This window comes from Pseudophryne corroboree, unplaced genomic scaffold (assembly GCF_028390025.1).
Source record: "Pseudophryne corroboree isolate aPseCor3 unplaced genomic scaffold, aPseCor3.hap2 scaffold_350, whole genome shotgun sequence".
Taxonomy (NCBI): Eukaryota; Metazoa; Chordata; class Amphibia; order Anura; family Myobatrachidae; genus Pseudophryne; species Pseudophryne corroboree.
In genome coordinates this window covers 444,571-460,149 of record NW_026970011.1, presented here as the reverse complement: position 1 = coordinate 460,149, position 15,579 = coordinate 444,571, and the positions used below count along the sequence as shown (strand labels likewise).

The following is a 15,579-nucleotide window of genomic DNA, read 5'->3' as shown; positions in this document are numbered from 1 at the left end:
GTCTGCTTACTTTGTGCCTTCCAATGCACAATGCAAACTACAGGTAGTGCTGCAGGGCCCACACCCTTTTACTTGCCTTACAGAGCAGCTCTGGAGATGTTACAGTGCCCAGCTGCTGCAAGAAATCTGCTTGAATGCTTCAGGGGATGGGGCATGGCCAACATGAGCCCCACACCAAAGGAGGGTGGAGGTGTTTAATGCGAACTAGGGGTCATCCAAGCACCGCAAAAGGCCGCCATGCCCTGCACGCTCCTTTTCTCTTTTCATATGCAGATGAGGGTTGAAGCCAAGTTTGACCCACTGCTTGGATGACATCACTGTATGCAAATCCGTCTTCTGCAGGACTTCCCCCAGGAATGCTTGCACTAGTTGTTGCATTTGGTTTGTTGTTTGGGGGTGCTTCAGTATTAGGCAGCCTTCTGCCCTCCCATGTTCATCTGAAAATATGTGTTCTCCCTGCAGTTGTTGTCCCCAGATGAGAGTTCCCTTGTGCTGCCTCAGTTGAATCTCCTTTACTTGACAGAGATGTGCATGAGCAGCGGCCCTCCCCAGCCCTATTCCAAATCATACTTATTTTGCATAGGAGATACCATGGTCATGAAGATTGTTCTCCCAGGGTGAGGTTCATTCATTGCATTTTGGGTATGCTGACCCCTGTGATTTCCCCAAATGTGGGAAACTTGACTGCATTATTTGTGGTAGTGGGGGACTGTGTTTGTGCTTTCCTCTGGTCAGCTCTGGTAAAAGTCAGATTTCTTTGTCTCAGATTTTCCTCTAGCCTTGTTCTTCTTTCGAGAGTTCCCTTGTGCTGCCTCAGTTGGATCTCCTTCAGTTTACAGGGGGGTACCCGAGCAGCGATCCTCCCCAGCTCTAGCCCAACTCCTACTTACCTGCCAGGTGAGATACTATGATCATGAAGGTGCTTCTCCCAGGGCAATGCTCACCCATTGCACTCTGGGTGTGCTGCTCCTGCGATTTCCCCAAATGTGGGAAACTTGACTGCATAATTTGTGTTTCCCCTGGTCGGCTCTCGTATAATTCAGATCTCTTTGTCTCAGGTCTCTCTCCAGCCTAGTTTGCTGTCTGTTTCCACTTCTCTTTTCTTGAGCCGCTCCCTTCTATGCCCTTGCGCACTATACTGACTTCTCCTCCTGTCTGCTTACTTTGTGCCTTCCAACGCACAATGCGAACTACAGGTAGTGCTGCAGGGCCCACACCCTTTTACTTGCTTTCAGAGCAGCTCTGGAGCTGTTACAGTGCCCAGCTGCTGCAAGAAATCAGCTTGAATGCTTCAGGGGCTGGGGCATAGCCAACATGAGCCCCACACCAAAGGAGGGTGGAGGTGTTTAATGCAAACTAGGGGTCAGCCAAGCGCCGCAAAAGGCCACCATGCCCTGCACGCCCCTTTTCTCTTTTCATATGCAGACGAGGGTTGAAGCCAACTTTGACCCACTGCTTGGATGACATCACCATATGCAAATCCATCTGAGGCAGGCCTTCCCCCAGGAATTCTTGCCCTAGTTGTTGCATTTGGTTTGTTGTTTGGGGGTGCTTCAGTATTAGGCAGCCTTCTGCCCTCCCATGTTCATCTGAAAATATATGTTCTCCCTGCAGTTGTTGTTCCCAGATGAGAGTTCCCTTGTGCTGCCTCAGTTGAATCTCCTTTACTTGACAGAGATGTGCATGAGCAGCGGCCCTCCCCAGCCCTATTCCAAATCATACTTATTTTGCATAGGAGATACCATGGTCATGAAGATTTTTCTCCCAGGGTGAGGTTCATTCATTGCATTTTGGGTATGCTGACCCCTGTGATTTCCCCAAATGTGGGAAACTCAACTGCATTATTTGTGGTAGTGGGGGACTGTGTTTGTGCTTTCCTCTGGTCAGCTCTAGTAAAAGTCAGATTTCTTTGTCTCAGATTTTCCTCTAGCCTTGTTCTTCTTTCGAGAGTTCCCTTGTGCTGCCTTAGTTGGATCTCCTTCACTTTACAGGGGGGTACCCGAGCAGCGACCCTCCCCAGCTCTAGCCCAACTCCTACTTACCTGCCAGGTGAGATACTATGATCATGAAGGTGCTTCTCCCAGGGCAAGGCTCACCCATTGCACTCTGGGTGTGCTGCCCCTGCGATTTCCCCAAATGTGGGAAACTCGACTGCATAATTTGTGTTTCCCCTGGTCGGCTCTCGTATAATTCAGATCTCTTTGTCTCAGGTCTCTCTCCAGCCTAGTTTGCTGTCTGTTTCCACTTCTCTTTTCTTCAGCCGCTCCCTTCTATACCCTTGTGCACTATCCTGACTTCTCCTCCCGTCTGCTTACTTTGTGCCTTCCAATGCACAATGCAAACTACAGGTAGTGCTGCAGGGCCCACACCCTTTTACTTGCCTTACAGAGCAGCTCTGGAGCTGTTACAGTGCCCAGCTGCTGCAAGAAATCAGCTTGAATGCTTCAGGGGATGGGGCATGGCCAACATGAGCCCCACACCAAAGGAGGGTGGAGGTGTTTAATGCGAACTAGGGGTCATCCAAGCACCGCAAAAGGCCGCCATGCCCTGCACGCCCCTTTTCTCTTTTCATATGCAGATGAGGGTTGAAGCCAACTTTGACCCACTGCTTGGATGACATCACCGTATGCAAATCCGTCTTCTGCAGAACTTCCCCCAGGAATGCTTGCACTAGTTGTTGCATTTGGTTTGATGTTTGGGGGTGCTTCAGTATTAGGCAGCCTTCTGCCCTCCCATGTTCATCTGAAAATATGTGTTCTCCCTGCAGTTGTTGTCCCCAGATGAGAGTTCCCTTGTGCTGCCTCAGTTGAATCTCCTTTACTTGACAGAGATGTGCATGAGCAGCGGCCCTCCCCAGCCCTATTCCAAATCATACTTATTTTGCATAGGAGATACCATGGTCATGAAGATTGTTCTCCCAGCGTGAGGTTCATTCATTGCATTTTGGGTATGCTGACCCCTGTGATTTCCCCAAATGTGGGAAACTTGACTGCATTATTTGTGGTAGTGGGGGACTGTGTTTGTGCTTTCCTCTGGTCAGCTCTGGTAAAAGTCAGATTTCTTTGTCTCAGATTTTGCTCTAGCCTTGTTCTTCTTTCGAGAGTTCCATTGTGCTGCCTCAGTTGGATCTCCTTCACTTTACAGGGGGGTACCCGAGCAGCGACCCTCCCCAGCTCTAGCCCAACTCCTACTTACCTGCCAGGTGAGATACTATGATCATGAAGGTGCTTCTCCCAGGGCAAGGCTCACCCATTGCACTCTGGGTGTGCTGCCCCTGCGATTTCCCCAAATGTGGGAAACTTGACTGCATAATTTGTGTTTCCCCTGGTCGGCTCTCGTATAATTCAGATCTATTTGTCTCAGCTCTCTCCAGCCTAGTTTGCTGTCTGTTTCCACTTCTCTTTTCTTCAGCCGCTCCCTTCTATACCCTTGTGCACTATCCTGACTTCTCCTCCCGTCTGCTTACTTTGTGCCTTCCAATGCACAATGCAATCTACAGGTAGTGCTGCAGGGCCCACACCCTTTTACTTGCCTTACAGAGCAGCTCTGGAGCTGTTACAGTGCCCAGCTGCTGCAAGAAATCAGCTTGAATGCTTCAGGGGCTGGGGCATAGCCAACATGAGCCCCACACCAAAGGAGGGTGGAGGTGTTTAATGCGAACTAGGGGTCATCCAAGCACTGCAAAAGGCCGCCATGCCCTGCATGCCCCTTTTCTCTTTTCATATGCAGATGAGGGTTCCAGTCAACTTTGGCCCACTGCTTGGATAACATCACCGTATGCAAATCCGTCTGCTGCAGACCTTCCCCCAGGAGTGCTTGTACTAGTTGTTGCATATGGTTTGATATTTGATGGTGCTTCAGTATTAGGCAGCCTTCCGCCCTCCCATGTTCATCTGAAAAGATGTGGTCTCCCTGCAGATGTTGTCCCCCGATGAGAGTTCACTTGTGCTGCCTCAGTTGAATCTCCTTTACTTGACAGAGATGTGCCTGAGCAGCGGCCCTCACCAGCCCTATCCCAAATCATACTTATTTTGCATAGGAGATACCATGGTCATGAAGATTGTTCTCCCAGGGTGAGGTTCATTCATTGCATTCTGGGTATGCTGACCCCTGTGATTTTCCCAAATGTGGGAAACTCGACTGCATTATTTGTGGTAGTGGGGGACTGTGTTTGTGCTTTCCTCTGGTCAGCTCTGGTTAAAGTCAGATTTCTTTGTCTCAGATCTTCCTCTAGACTTGATCTTCTTTCGAGAGTTCCCTGGTGCTGCCTCAGTTGGATCTCCTTCACTTCACAGGGGGGAACCCGAGCAGCGACCCTCCCCAGCTCTAGCCCAACTCCTACTTACCTGCCAGGTGAGATACTATGATCATGAAGGTGCTTCTCCCAGGGCAAGGCTCAACCATTGCACTCTTGGTGTGCTGCTCCTGCGATTTCCCCAAATGTGGGAAACTTGACTGCATAATTTGTGTTTCCCCTCGTCGGCTCTCGTATAATTCAGATCTCTTTGTCTCAGGTCTCTCTCCAGCCTAGTTTGCTGTCTGTTTCCACTTCTCTTTTCTTCAGCCGCTCCCTTCTATACCCTTGTGCACTATCCTGACTTCTCCTCCCGTCTGCTTACTTTGTGCCTTCCAATGCACAATGCAAACTACAGGTAGTGCTGCAGGGCCCACACCCTTTTACTTGCCTTACAGAGCAGCTCTGGAGCTGTTACAGTGCCCAGCTGCTGCAAGAAATCAGCTTGAATGCTTCAGGGGCTGGGGCATAGCCAACATGAGCCCCACACCAAAGGAGGGTGGAGGTGTTTAATGCAAACTAGGGGTCAGCCAAGCGCCGCAAAAGGCCACCATGCCCTGCACGCCCCTTTTCTCTTTTCATATGCAGACGAGGGTTGAAGCCAACTTTGACCCACTGCTTGGATGACATCACCATATGCAAATCCGTCTTCTGCAGAACTTCCCCCAGGAATGCTTGCACTAGTTGTTGCATTTGGTTTGTTGTTTGGGGGTGCTTCAGTATTAGGCAGCCTTCTGCCCTCCCATGTTCATCTGAAAATATGTGTTCTCCCTGCAGTTGTTGTCCCCAGATGAGAGTTCCCTTGTGCTGCCTCAGTTGAATCTCCTTAACTTGACAGAGATGTGCCTGAGCAGCGGCCCTCCCCAGCTCTATCCCAAATCATACTTATTTTGCATAGGAGATACCATGGTCATGAAGATTATTCTCCCAGGGTGAGGTTCATTCATTGCATTCTGGGTATGCTGGCCCCTGTGATTTCCCCAAATGTGGGAAACTCGACTGCTTTATTTGTGGTAGTGGGGGACTGTGTTTGTGTTTTCCTCTGGTCAGCTCTGGTAAAAGTCAGATTTCTTTGTTTCAGATCTTCCTCTAGCCTTGTTCTTCTTTCGAGAGTTCCCTTGTGCTGCCTCAGTTGGATCTCCTTCACTTGACAGGGGGGTGCCCAAGCAGAGACCCTCCCCAGCTCTAGCCCAACTCCTACTTACCTGCCAGGTGAGATACTATGATCATGAAGGTGCTTCTCCCAGGGCAAGGCTCACCCATTGCACTCTGGGTGTGCTGCCCCTGCGATTTCCCCAAATGTGGGAAACTTAACTGCATAATTTGTGTTTCCCCTGGTCGGCTCTCGTATAATTCAGATCTCTTTGTCTCAGGTCTCTCTCCAACCTAGTTTGCTGTCTGTTTCCACTTCTCTTTTCTTCAGCCGCTCCCTTCTATACCCTTGTGCACTATCCTGACTTCTCCTCCCGTCTGCTTACTTTGTGCCTTCCAATGCACAATGCAAACTACAGGTAGTGCTGCAGGGCCCACACCCTTTTACTTGCCTTACAGAGCAGCTCTGGAGATGTTACAGTGCCCAGCTGCTGCAAGAAATCTGCTTGAATGCTTCAGGGGATGGGGCATGGCCAACATGAGCCCCACACCAAAGGAGGGTGGAGGTGTTTAATGCGAACTAGGGGTCATCCAAGCACCGCAAAAGGCCGCCATGCCCTGCACGCTCCTTTTCTCTTTTCATATGCAGATGAGGGTTGAAGCCAAGTTTGACCCACTGCTTGGATGACATCACTGTATGCAAATCCGTCTTCTGCAGGACTTCCCCCAGGAATGCTTGCACTAGTTGTTGCATTTGGTTTGTTGTTTGGGGGTGCTTCAGTATTAGGCAGCCTTCTGCCCTCCCATGTTCATCTGAAAATATGTGTTCTCCCTGCAGTTGTTGTCCCCAGATGAGAGTTCCCTTGTGCTGCCTCAGTTGAATCTCCTTTACTTGACAGAGATGTGCATGAGCAGCGGCCCTCCCCAGCCCTATTCCAAATCATACTTATTTTGCATAGGAGATACCATGGTCATGAAGATTGTTCTCCCAGGGTGAGGTTCATTCATTGCATTTTGGGTATGCTGACCCCTGTGATTTCCCCAAATGTGGGAAACTTGACTGCATTATTTGTGGTAGTGGGGGACTGTGTTTGTGCTTTCCTCTGGTCAGCTCTGGTAAAAGTCAGATTTCTTTGTCTCAGATTTTCCTCTAGCCTTGTTCTTCTTTCGAGAGTTCCCTTGTGCTGCCTCAGTTGGATCTCCTTCAGTTTACAGGGGGGTACCCGAGCAGCGATCCTCCCCAGCTCTAGCCCAACTCCTACTTACCTGCCAGGTGAGATACTATGATCATGAAGGTGCTTCTCCCAGGGCAATGCTCACCCATTGCACTCTGGGTGTGCTGCTCCTGCGATTTCCCCAAATGTGGGAAACTTGACTGCATAATTTGTGTTTCCCCTGGTCGGCTCTCGTATAATTCAGATCTCTTTGTCTCAGGTCTCTCTCCAGCCTAGTTTGCTGTCTGTTTCCACTTCTCTTTTCTTGAGCCGCTCCCTTCTATGCCCTTGCGCACTATACTGACTTCTCCTCCTGTCTGCTTACTTTGTGCCTTCCAACGCACAATGCGAACTACAGGTAGTGCTGCAGGGCCCACACCCTTTTACTTGCTTTCAGAGCAGCTCTGGAGCTGTTACAGTGCCCAGCTGCTGCAAGAAATCAGCTTGAATGCTTCAGGGGCTGGGGCATAGCCAACATGAGCCCCACACCAAAGGAGGGTGGAGGTGTTTAATGCAAACTAGGGGTCAGCCAAGCGCCGCAAAAGGCCACCATGCCCTGCACGCCCCTTTTCTCTTTTCATATGCAGACGAGGGTTGAAGCCAACTTTGACCCACTGCTTGGATGACATCACCATATGCAAATCCATCTGAGGCAGGCCTTCCCCCAGGAATTCTTGCCCTAGTTGTTGCATTTGGTTTGTTGTTTGGGGGTGCTTCAGTATTAGGCAGCCTTCTGCCCTCCCATGTTCATCTGAAAATATATGTTCTCCCTGCAGTTGTTGTTCCCAGATGAGAGTTCCCTTGTGCTGCCTCAGTTGAATCTCCTTTACTTGACAGAGATGTGCATGAGCAGCGGCCCTCCCCAGCCCTATTCCAAATCATACTTATTTTGCATAGGAGATACCATGGTCATGAAGATTTTTCTCCCAGGGTGAGGTTCATTCATTGCATTTTGGGTATGCTGACCCCTGTGATTTCCCCAAATGTGGGAAACTCAACTGCATTATTTGTGGTAGTGGGGGACTGTGTTTGTGCTTTCCTCTGGTCAGCTCTAGTAAAAGTCAGATTTCTTTGTCTCAGATTTTCCTCTAGCCTTGTTCTTCTTTCGAGAGTTCCCTTGTGCTGCCTTAGTTGGATCTCCTTCACTTTACAGGGGGGTACCCGAGCAGCGACCCTCCCCAGCTCTAGCCCAACTCCTACTTACCTGCCAGGTGAGATACTATGATCATGAAGGTGCTTCTCCCAGGGCAAGGCTCACCCATTGCACTCTGGGTGTGCTGCCCCTGCGATTTCCCCAAATGTGGGAAACTCGACTGCATAATTTGTGTTTCCCCTGGTCGGCTCTCGTATAATTCAGATCTCTTTGTCTCAGGTCTCTCTCCAGCCTAGTTTGCTGTCTGTTTCCACTTCTCTTTTCTTCAGCCGCTCCCTTCTATACCCTTGTGCACTATCCTGACTTCTCCTCCCGTCTGCTTACTTTGTGCCTTCCAATGCACAATGCAAACTACAGGTAGTGCTGCAGGGCCCACACCCTTTTACTTGCCTTACAGAGCAGCTCTGGAGCTGTTACAGTGCCCAGCTGCTGCAAGAAATCAGCTTGAATGCTTCAGGGGATGGGGCATGGCCAACATGAGCCCCACACCAAAGGAGGGTGGAGGTGTTTAATGCGAACTAGGGGTCATCCAAGCACCGCAAAAGGCCGCCATGCCCTGCACGCCCCTTTTCTCTTTTCATATGCAGATGAGGGTTGAAGCCAACTTTGACCCACTGCTTGGATGACATCACCGTATGCAAATCCGTCTTCTGCAGAACTTCCCCCAGGAATGCTTGCACTAGTTGTTGCATTTGGTTTGATGTTTGGGGGTGCTTCAGTATTAGGCAGCCTTCTGCCCTCCCATGTTCATCTGAAAATATGTGTTCTCCCTGCAGTTGTTGTCCCCAGATGAGAGTTCCCTTGTGCTGCCTCAGTTGAATCTCCTTTACTTGACAGAGATGTGCATGAGCAGCGGCCCTCCCCAGCCCTATTCCAAATCATACTTATTTTGCATAGGAGATACCATGGTCATGAAGATTGTTCTCCCAGCGTGAGGTTCATTCATTGCATTTTGGGTATGCTGACCCCTGTGATTTCCCCAAATGTGGGAAACTTGACTGCATTATTTGTGGTAGTGGGGGACTGTGTTTGTGCTTTCCTCTGGTCAGCTCTGGTAAAAGTCAGATTTCTTTGTCTCAGATTTTGCTCTAGCCTTGTTCTTCTTTCGAGAGTTCCATTGTGCTGCCTCAGTTGGATCTCCTTCACTTTACAGGGGGGTACCCGAGCAGCGACCCTCCCCAGCTCTAGCCCAACTCCTACTTACCTGCCAGGTGAGATACTATGATCATGAAGGTGCTTCTCCCAGGGCAAGGCTCACCCATTGCACTCTGGGTGTGCTGCCCCTGCGATTTCCCCAAATGTGGGAAACTTGACTGCATAATTTGTGTTTCCCCTGGTCGGCTCTCGTATAATTCAGATCTATTTGTCTCAGCTCTCTCCAGCCTAGTTTGCTGTCTGTTTCCACTTCTCTTTTCTTCAGCCGCTCCCTTCTATACCCTTGTGCACTATCCTGACTTCTCCTCCCGTCTGCTTACTTTGTGCCTTCCAATGCACAATGCAATCTACAGGTAGTGCTGCAGGGCCCACACCCTTTTACTTGCCTTACAGAGCAGCTCTGGAGCTGTTACAGTGCCCAGCTGCTGCAAGAAATCAGCTTGAATGCTTCAGGGGCTGGGGCATAGCCAACATGAGCCCCACACCAAAGGAGGGTGGAGGTGTTTAATGCGAACTAGGGGTCATCCAAGCACTGCAAAAGGCCGCCATGCCCTGCATGCCCCTTTTCTCTTTTCATATGCAGATGAGGGTTCCAGTCAACTTTGGCCCACTGCTTGGATAACATCACCGTATGCAAATCCGTCTGCTGCAGACCTTCCCCCAGGAGTGCTTGTACTAGTTGTTGCATATGGTTTGATATTTGATGGTGCTTCAGTATTAGGCAGCCTTCCGCCCTCCCATGTTCATCTGAAAAGATGTGGTCTCCCTGCAGATGTTGTCCCCCGATGAGAGTTCACTTGTGCTGCCTCAGTTGAATCTCCTTTACTTGACAGAGATGTGCCTGAGCAGCGGCCCTCACCAGCCCTATCCCAAATCATACTTATTTTGCATAGGAGATACCATGGTCATGAAGATTGTTCTCCCAGGGTGAGGTTCATTCATTGCATTCTGGGTATGCTGACCCCTGTGATTTTCCCAAATGTGGGAAACTCGACTGCATTATTTGTGGTAGTGGGGGACTGTGTTTGTGCTTTCCTCTGGTCAGCTCTGGTTAAAGTCAGATTTCTTTGTCTCAGATCTTCCTCTAGACTTGATCTTCTTTCGAGAGTTCCCTGGTGCTGCCTCAGTTGGATCTCCTTCACTTCACAGGGGGGAACCCGAGCAGCGACCCTCCCCAGCTCTAGCCCAACTCCTACTTACCTGCCAGGTGAGATACTATGATCATGAAGGTGCTTCTCCCAGGGCAAGGCTCAACCATTGCACTCTTGGTGTGCTGCTCCTGCGATTTCCCCAAATGTGGGAAACTTGACTGCATAATTTGTGTTTCCCCTCGTCGGCTCTCGTATAATTCAGATCTCTTTGTCTCAGGTCTCTCTCCAGCCTAGTTTGCTGTCTGTTTCCACTTCTCTTTTCTTCAGCCGCTCCCTTCTATACCCTTGTGCACTATCCTGACTTCTCCTCCCGTCTGCTTACTTTGTGCCTTCCAATGCACAATGCAAACTACAGGTAGTGCTGCAGGGCCCACACCCTTTTACTTGCCTTACAGAGCAGCTCTGGAGCTGTTACAGTGCCCAGCTGCTGCAAGAAATCAGCTTGAATGCTTCAGGGGCTGGGGCATAGCCAACATGAGCCCCACACCAAAGGAGGGTGGAGGTGTTTAATGCAAACTAGGGGTCAGCCAAGCGCCGCAAAAGGCCACCATGCCCTGCACGCCCCTTTTCTCTTTTCATATGCAGACGAGGGTTGAAGCCAACTTTGACCCACTGCTTGGATGACATCACCATATGCAAATCCGTCTTCTGCAGAACTTCCCCCAGGAATGCTTGCACTAGTTGTTGCATTTGGTTTGTTGTTTGGGGGTGCTTCAGTATTAGGCAGCCTTCTGCCCTCCCATGTTCATCTGAAAATATGTGTTCTCCCTGCAGTTGTTGTCCCCAGATGAGAGTTCCCTTGTGCTGCCTCAGTTGAATCTCCTTAACTTGACAGAGATGTGCCTGAGCAGCGGCCCTCCCCAGCTCTATCCCAAATCATACTTATTTTGCATAGGAGATACCATGGTCATGAAGATTATTCTCCCAGGGTGAGGTTCATTCATTGCATTCTGGGTATGCTGGCCCCTGTGATTTCCCCAAATGTGGGAAACTCGACTGCTTTATTTGTGGTAGTGGGGGACTGTGTTTGTGTTTTCCTCTGGTCAGCTCTGGTAAAAGTCAGATTTCTTTGTTTCAGATCTTCCTCTAGCCTTGTTCTTCTTTCGAGAGTTCCCTTGTGCTGCCTCAGTTGGATCTCCTTCACTTGACAGGGGGGTGCCCAAGCAGAGACCCTCCCCAGCTCTAGCCCAACTCCTACTTACCTGCCAGGTGAGATACTATGATCATGAAGGTGCTTCTCCCAGGGCAAGGCTCACCCATTGCACTCTGGGTGTGCTGCCCCTGCGATTTCCCCAAATGTGGGAAACTTAACTGCATAATTTGTGTTTCCCCTGGTCGGCTCTCGTATAATTCAGATCTCTTTGTCTCAGGTCTCTCTCCAACCTAGTTTGCTGTCTGTTTCCACTTCTCTTTTCTTCAGCCGCTCCCTTCTATACCCTTGTGCACTATCCTGACTTCTCCTCCCGTCTGCTTACTTTGTGCCTTCCAATGCACAATGCAAACTACAGGTAGTGCTGCAGGGCCCACACCCTTTTACTTGCCTTACAGAGCAGCTCTGGAGATGTTACAGTGCCCAGCTGCTGCAAGAAATCTGCTTGAATGCTTCAGGGGATGGGGCATGGCCAACATGAGCCCCACACCAAAGGAGGGTGGAGGTGTTTAATGCGAACTAGGGGTCATCCAAGCACCGCAAAAGGCCGCCATGCCCTGCACGCTCCTTTTCTCTTTTCATATGCAGATGAGGGTTGAAGCCAAGTTTGACCCACTGCTTGGATGACATCACTGTATGCAAATCCGTCTTCTGCAGGACTTCCCCCAGGAATGCTTGCACTAGTTGTTGCATTTGGTTTGTTGTTTGGGGGTGCTTCAGTATTAGGCAGCCTTCTGCCCTCCCATGTTCATCTGAAAATATGTGTTCTCCCTGCAGTTGTTGTCCCCAGATGAGAGTTCCCTTGTGCTGCCTCAGTTGAATCTCCTTTACTTGACAGAGATGTGCATGAGCAGCGGCCCTCCCCAGCCCTATTCCAAATCATACTTATTTTGCATAGGAGATACCATGGTCATGAAGATTGTTCTCCCAGGGTGAGGTTCATTCATTGCATTTTGGGTATGCTGACCCCTGTGATTTCCCCAAATGTGGGAAACTTGACTGCATTATTTGTGGTAGTGGGGGACTGTGTTTGTGCTTTCCTCTGGTCAGCTCTGGTAAAAGTCAGATTTCTTTGTCTCAGATTTTCCTCTAGCCTTGTTCTTCTTTCGAGAGTTCCCTTGTGCTGCCTCAGTTGGATCTCCTTCAGTTTACAGGGGGGTACCCGAGCAGCGATCCTCCCCAGCTCTAGCCCAACTCCTACTTACCTGCCAGGTGAGATACTATGATCATGAAGGTGCTTCTCCCAGGGCAATGCTCACCCATTGCACTCTGGGTGTGCTGCTCCTGCGATTTCCCCAAATGTGGGAAACTTGACTGCATAATTTGTGTTTCCCCTGGTCGGCTCTCGTATAATTCAGATCTCTTTGTCTCAGGTCTCTCTCCAGCCTAGTTTGCTGTCTGTTTCCACTTCTCTTTTCTTGAGCCGCTCCCTTCTATGCCCTTGCGCACTATACTGACTTCTCCTCCTGTCTGCTTACTTTGTGCCTTCCAACGCACAATGCGAACTACAGGTAGTGCTGCAGGGCCCACACCCTTTTACTTGCCTTTCAGAGCAGCTCTGGAGCTGTTACAGTGCCCAGCTGCTGCAAGAAATCAGCTTGAATGCTTCAGGGGCTGGGGCATAGCCAACATGAGCCCCACACCAAAGGAGGGTGGAGGTGTTTAATGCAAACTAGGGGTCAGCCAAGCGCCGCAAAAGGCCACCATGCCCTGCACGCCCCTTTTCTCTTTTCATATGCAGACGAGGGTTGAAGCCAACTTTGACCCACTGCTTGGATGACATCACCATATGCAAATCCATCTGAGGCAGGCCTTCCCCCAGGAATTCTTGCCCTAGTTGTTGCATTTGGTTTGTTGTTTGGGGGTGCTTCAGTATTAGGCAGCCTTCTGCCCTCCCATGTTCATCTGAAAATATATGTTCTCCCTGCAGTTGTTGTTCCCAGATGAGAGTTCCCTTGTGCTGCCTCAGTTGAATCTCCTTTACTTGACAGAGATGTGCATGAGCAGCGGCCCTCCCCAGCCCTATTCCAAATCATACTTATTTTGCATAGGAGATACCATGGTCATGAAGATTTTTCTCCCAGGGTGAGGTTCATTCATTGCATTTTGGGTATGCTGACCCCTGTGATTTCCCCAAATGTGGGAAACTCAACTGCATTATTTGTGGTAGTGGGGGACTGTGTTTGTGCTTTCCTCTGGTCAGCTCTAGTAAAAGTCAGATTTCTTTGTCTCAGATTTTCCTCTAGCCTTGTTCTTCTTTCGAGAGTTCCCTTGTGCTGCCTTAGTTGGATCTCCTTCACTTTACAGGGGGGTACCCGAGCAGCGACCCTCCCCAGCTCTAGCCCAACTCCTACTTACCTGCCAGGTGAGATACTATGATCATGAAGGTGCTTCTCCCAGGGCAAGGCTCACCCATTGTACTCTGGGTGTGCTGCTCCTGCGATTTCCCCAAATGTGGGAAACTTGACTGCATAATTTGTGTTTCCCCTGGTCGGCTCTCGTATAATTCAGATCTCTTTGTCTCAGGTCTCTCTCCAGCCTAGTTTGCTGTCTGTTTCCACTTCTCTTTTCTTCAGCCGCTCCCTTCTATACCCTTGTGCACTATCCTGACTTCTCCTCCCGTCTGCTTACTTTGTGCCTTCCAATGCACAATGCAAACTACAGGTAGTGCTGCAGGGCCCACACCCTTTTACTTGCCTTACAGAGCGGCTCTGGAGCTGTTACAGTGCCCAGCTACTGCAAGAAATCAGCTTGAATGCTTCAGGGGCTGGGGCATAGCCAACATCAGCCCCACACCGAAGGAGGGTGGAGGTGTTTAATGCAAACTAGGGGTCAGTCAAGCGCCGCAAAAGGCCACCATGCCCTGCACGCCCTTTTTCTGTTTTCATATGCAGACGAGGGTTGAAGCCAACTTTGACCCACTGCTTGGATAACATCACCATATGCAAATCCATATGCGGCAGGCCTTCCCCCAGGAATGCTTGCACTAGTTGTTGCATTTGGTTTGTTGTTTGGGGGTGCTTCAGTATTAGGCAGCCTTCTGCTGCACCCTGCTTTGGTGTGGGGCTCATGTTGGCCATGCCCCATCCCTTGAAGCTTTCAAGCAGATTTCTTGCAGCAGCTGGGCACTGTAACAGCTCAAGAGCTGCTCTGTAAGGCAAGTAAAAGGGTGTGGGCCCTGCAGCACTACCTGTAGTTTGCATTGTGCATTGGAAGGCACAAAGTAAGCAGACGGGAGGAGAAGTCAGGATAGTGCACAAGGGTATAGAAGGGAGCGGCTGAAGAAAAGAGAAGTGGAAACAGACAGCAAACTAGGCTGGAGAGAGATCTGAGACAAAGAGATCTGAATTATACGAGAGCCGACCAGGGGAAACACAAATTATGCAGTCAAGTTTCCCACATTTGGGGAAATCGCAGGGGCAGCACACCCAGAGTGCAATGGGTGAGCCTTGCCCTGGGAGAAGCACCTTCATGATCATAGTATCTCACCTGGCAGGTAAGTAGGAGTTGGGCTAGAGCTGGGGAGGGTCGCTGCTCGGGCACCCCCCTGTTAAGTGAAGGAGATCCAACTGAGGCAGCACAAGGGAACTCTCAAAAGAAGAACAAGGCTAGAGGAAGATCTGAAACAAAGAAATCTGACTTTTACCAGAGCTGACCAGAAGAAAACACAAACACAGTCCCCCACTACCACAAATAAAGCAGTCGAGGTGAGGTTCATTCATTGCATTTTGGGTATGCTGACCCCTGTGATTTCCCCAAATGTGGGAAACTCGACTGCTTTATTTGTGGTAGTGGGGGACTGTGTTTGTGCTTTCCTCTGGTCAGCTCTGGTAAAAGTCAGATTTCTTTGTTTCAGATCTTCCTCTAGCCTTGTTCTTCTTTTGAGAGTTCCCTTGTGCTGCCTCAGTTGGATCTCCTTCACTTAACAGGGGGGTGCCCGAGCAGCGACCCTCCCCAGCTCTAGCCCAACTCCTACTTACCTGCCAGGTGAGATACTATGATCATGAAGGAGCTTCTTCCAGGGCAAGGCTCACCCATTGCACTCTGGGTGTGCTGCCCCTGCGATTTCCCCAAATGTGGGAAACTTGACTGCATAATTTGTGTTTCCCCTGGTCGGCTCTCGTATAATTCAGATCTCTTTGTCTCAGATCTCTCTCCAGCCTAGTTTGCTGTCTGTTTCCACTTCTCTTTTCTTCAGCCGCTCCCTTCTATACCCTTGTGCACTATCCTGACTTCTCCTCCCGTCTGCTTACTTTGTGCCTTCCAATGCACAATGCAAACTACAGGTAGTGCTGCAGGGCCCACACCATTTTACTTGCCTTACAGAGCAGCTCTGGAGCTGTTACAGTGCCCAGCTGCAGCAAGAAATC

General features: G+C 50.0%; 24 non-coding genes and 3 pseudogenes across 24 annotated transcripts; 26 read left to right on the top strand and 1 right to left on the bottom strand.

Moving 5' to 3' along the window:
• Positions 1–566: 566 nt before the first annotated feature.
• Positions 567–730, top strand: LOC135020389 (U1 spliceosomal RNA). The gene has a single exon (XR_010217817.1). It is a non-coding gene; the product is annotated as a U1 spliceosomal RNA (small nuclear RNA).
• A 152-nt stretch (positions 731–882) lies between these two features.
• Positions 883–1,045, top strand: LOC135020580 (U1 spliceosomal RNA). Its single transcript, XR_010217993.1, has one exon. It is a non-coding gene; the product is annotated as a U1 spliceosomal RNA (small nuclear RNA).
• A 673-nt stretch (positions 1,046–1,718) lies between these two features.
• On the top strand, positions 1,719–1,882 carry LOC135020722 (U1 spliceosomal RNA). Its single transcript, XR_010218076.1, has one exon. It is a non-coding gene; the product is annotated as a U1 spliceosomal RNA (small nuclear RNA).
• A 152-nt stretch (positions 1,883–2,034) lies between these two features.
• On the top strand, positions 2,035–2,197 carry LOC135020489 (U1 spliceosomal RNA). The gene has a single exon (XR_010217914.1). It is a non-coding gene; the product is annotated as a U1 spliceosomal RNA (small nuclear RNA).
• Positions 2,198–2,871: 674 nt separating this feature from the next.
• On the top strand, positions 2,872–3,035 carry LOC135020446 (U1 spliceosomal RNA). The gene has a single exon (XR_010217874.1). It is a non-coding gene; the product is annotated as a U1 spliceosomal RNA (small nuclear RNA).
• Positions 3,036–3,187: 152 nt separating this feature from the next.
• LOC135020519 (U1 spliceosomal RNA) lies at positions 3,188–3,350 on the top strand. Its single transcript, XR_010217944.1, has one exon. It is a non-coding gene; the product is annotated as a U1 spliceosomal RNA (small nuclear RNA).
• A 672-nt stretch (positions 3,351–4,022) lies between these two features.
• Positions 4,023–4,186, top strand: LOC135020524 (U1 spliceosomal RNA). Its single transcript, XR_010217948.1, has one exon. It is a non-coding gene; the product is annotated as a U1 spliceosomal RNA (small nuclear RNA).
• A 152-nt stretch (positions 4,187–4,338) lies between these two features.
• Positions 4,339–4,474, top strand: LOC135020673 (U1 spliceosomal RNA; annotated as a pseudogene).
• A 701-nt stretch (positions 4,475–5,175) lies between these two features.
• LOC135020461 (U1 spliceosomal RNA) lies at positions 5,176–5,339 on the top strand. The gene has a single exon (XR_010217889.1). It is a non-coding gene; the product is annotated as a U1 spliceosomal RNA (small nuclear RNA).
• A 152-nt stretch (positions 5,340–5,491) lies between these two features.
• LOC135020604 (U1 spliceosomal RNA) lies at positions 5,492–5,654 on the top strand. The gene has a single exon (XR_010218004.1). It is a non-coding gene; the product is annotated as a U1 spliceosomal RNA (small nuclear RNA).
• Positions 5,655–6,328: 674 nt separating this feature from the next.
• Positions 6,329–6,492, top strand: LOC135020387 (U1 spliceosomal RNA). The gene has a single exon (XR_010217816.1). It is a non-coding gene; the product is annotated as a U1 spliceosomal RNA (small nuclear RNA).
• Positions 6,493–6,644: 152 nt separating this feature from the next.
• On the top strand, positions 6,645–6,807 carry LOC135020579 (U1 spliceosomal RNA). Its single transcript, XR_010217992.1, has one exon. It is a non-coding gene; the product is annotated as a U1 spliceosomal RNA (small nuclear RNA).
• Positions 6,808–7,480: 673 nt separating this feature from the next.
• LOC135020711 (U1 spliceosomal RNA) lies at positions 7,481–7,644 on the top strand. Its single transcript, XR_010218065.1, has one exon. It is a non-coding gene; the product is annotated as a U1 spliceosomal RNA (small nuclear RNA).
• Positions 7,645–7,796: 152 nt separating this feature from the next.
• On the top strand, positions 7,797–7,959 carry LOC135020488 (U1 spliceosomal RNA). Its single transcript, XR_010217913.1, has one exon. It is a non-coding gene; the product is annotated as a U1 spliceosomal RNA (small nuclear RNA).
• A 674-nt stretch (positions 7,960–8,633) lies between these two features.
• Positions 8,634–8,797, top strand: LOC135020445 (U1 spliceosomal RNA). The gene has a single exon (XR_010217873.1). It is a non-coding gene; the product is annotated as a U1 spliceosomal RNA (small nuclear RNA).
• A 152-nt stretch (positions 8,798–8,949) lies between these two features.
• LOC135020518 (U1 spliceosomal RNA) lies at positions 8,950–9,112 on the top strand. The gene has a single exon (XR_010217943.1). It is a non-coding gene; the product is annotated as a U1 spliceosomal RNA (small nuclear RNA).
• A 672-nt stretch (positions 9,113–9,784) lies between these two features.
• Positions 9,785–9,948, top strand: LOC135020512 (U1 spliceosomal RNA). Its single transcript, XR_010217937.1, has one exon. It is a non-coding gene; the product is annotated as a U1 spliceosomal RNA (small nuclear RNA).
• Positions 9,949–10,100: 152 nt separating this feature from the next.
• LOC135020672 (U1 spliceosomal RNA) lies at positions 10,101–10,236 on the top strand (annotated as a pseudogene).
• Positions 10,237–10,937: 701 nt separating this feature from the next.
• On the top strand, positions 10,938–11,101 carry LOC135020460 (U1 spliceosomal RNA). Its single transcript, XR_010217888.1, has one exon. It is a non-coding gene; the product is annotated as a U1 spliceosomal RNA (small nuclear RNA).
• A 152-nt stretch (positions 11,102–11,253) lies between these two features.
• Positions 11,254–11,416, top strand: LOC135020603 (U1 spliceosomal RNA). Its single transcript, XR_010218003.1, has one exon. It is a non-coding gene; the product is annotated as a U1 spliceosomal RNA (small nuclear RNA).
• Positions 11,417–12,090: 674 nt separating this feature from the next.
• LOC135020386 (U1 spliceosomal RNA) lies at positions 12,091–12,254 on the top strand. Its single transcript, XR_010217815.1, has one exon. It is a non-coding gene; the product is annotated as a U1 spliceosomal RNA (small nuclear RNA).
• Positions 12,255–12,406: 152 nt separating this feature from the next.
• Positions 12,407–12,569, top strand: LOC135020578 (U1 spliceosomal RNA). The gene has a single exon (XR_010217991.1). It is a non-coding gene; the product is annotated as a U1 spliceosomal RNA (small nuclear RNA).
• A 674-nt stretch (positions 12,570–13,243) lies between these two features.
• Positions 13,244–13,407, top strand: LOC135020699 (U1 spliceosomal RNA). The gene has a single exon (XR_010218053.1). It is a non-coding gene; the product is annotated as a U1 spliceosomal RNA (small nuclear RNA).
• Positions 13,408–13,559: 152 nt separating this feature from the next.
• Positions 13,560–13,722, top strand: LOC135020561 (U1 spliceosomal RNA). Its single transcript, XR_010217975.1, has one exon. It is a non-coding gene; the product is annotated as a U1 spliceosomal RNA (small nuclear RNA).
• Positions 13,723–14,550: 828 nt separating this feature from the next.
• LOC135020511 (U1 spliceosomal RNA) lies at positions 14,551–14,713 on the bottom strand. The gene has a single exon (XR_010217936.1). It is a non-coding gene; the product is annotated as a U1 spliceosomal RNA (small nuclear RNA).
• Positions 14,714–14,896: 183 nt separating this feature from the next.
• Positions 14,897–15,029, top strand: LOC135020696 (U1 spliceosomal RNA; annotated as a pseudogene).
• Positions 15,030–15,181: 152 nt separating this feature from the next.
• Positions 15,182–15,344, top strand: LOC135020645 (U1 spliceosomal RNA). Its single transcript, XR_010218030.1, has one exon. It is a non-coding gene; the product is annotated as a U1 spliceosomal RNA (small nuclear RNA).
• The last annotated feature ends 235 nt before the right edge of the window (positions 15,345–15,579 follow it).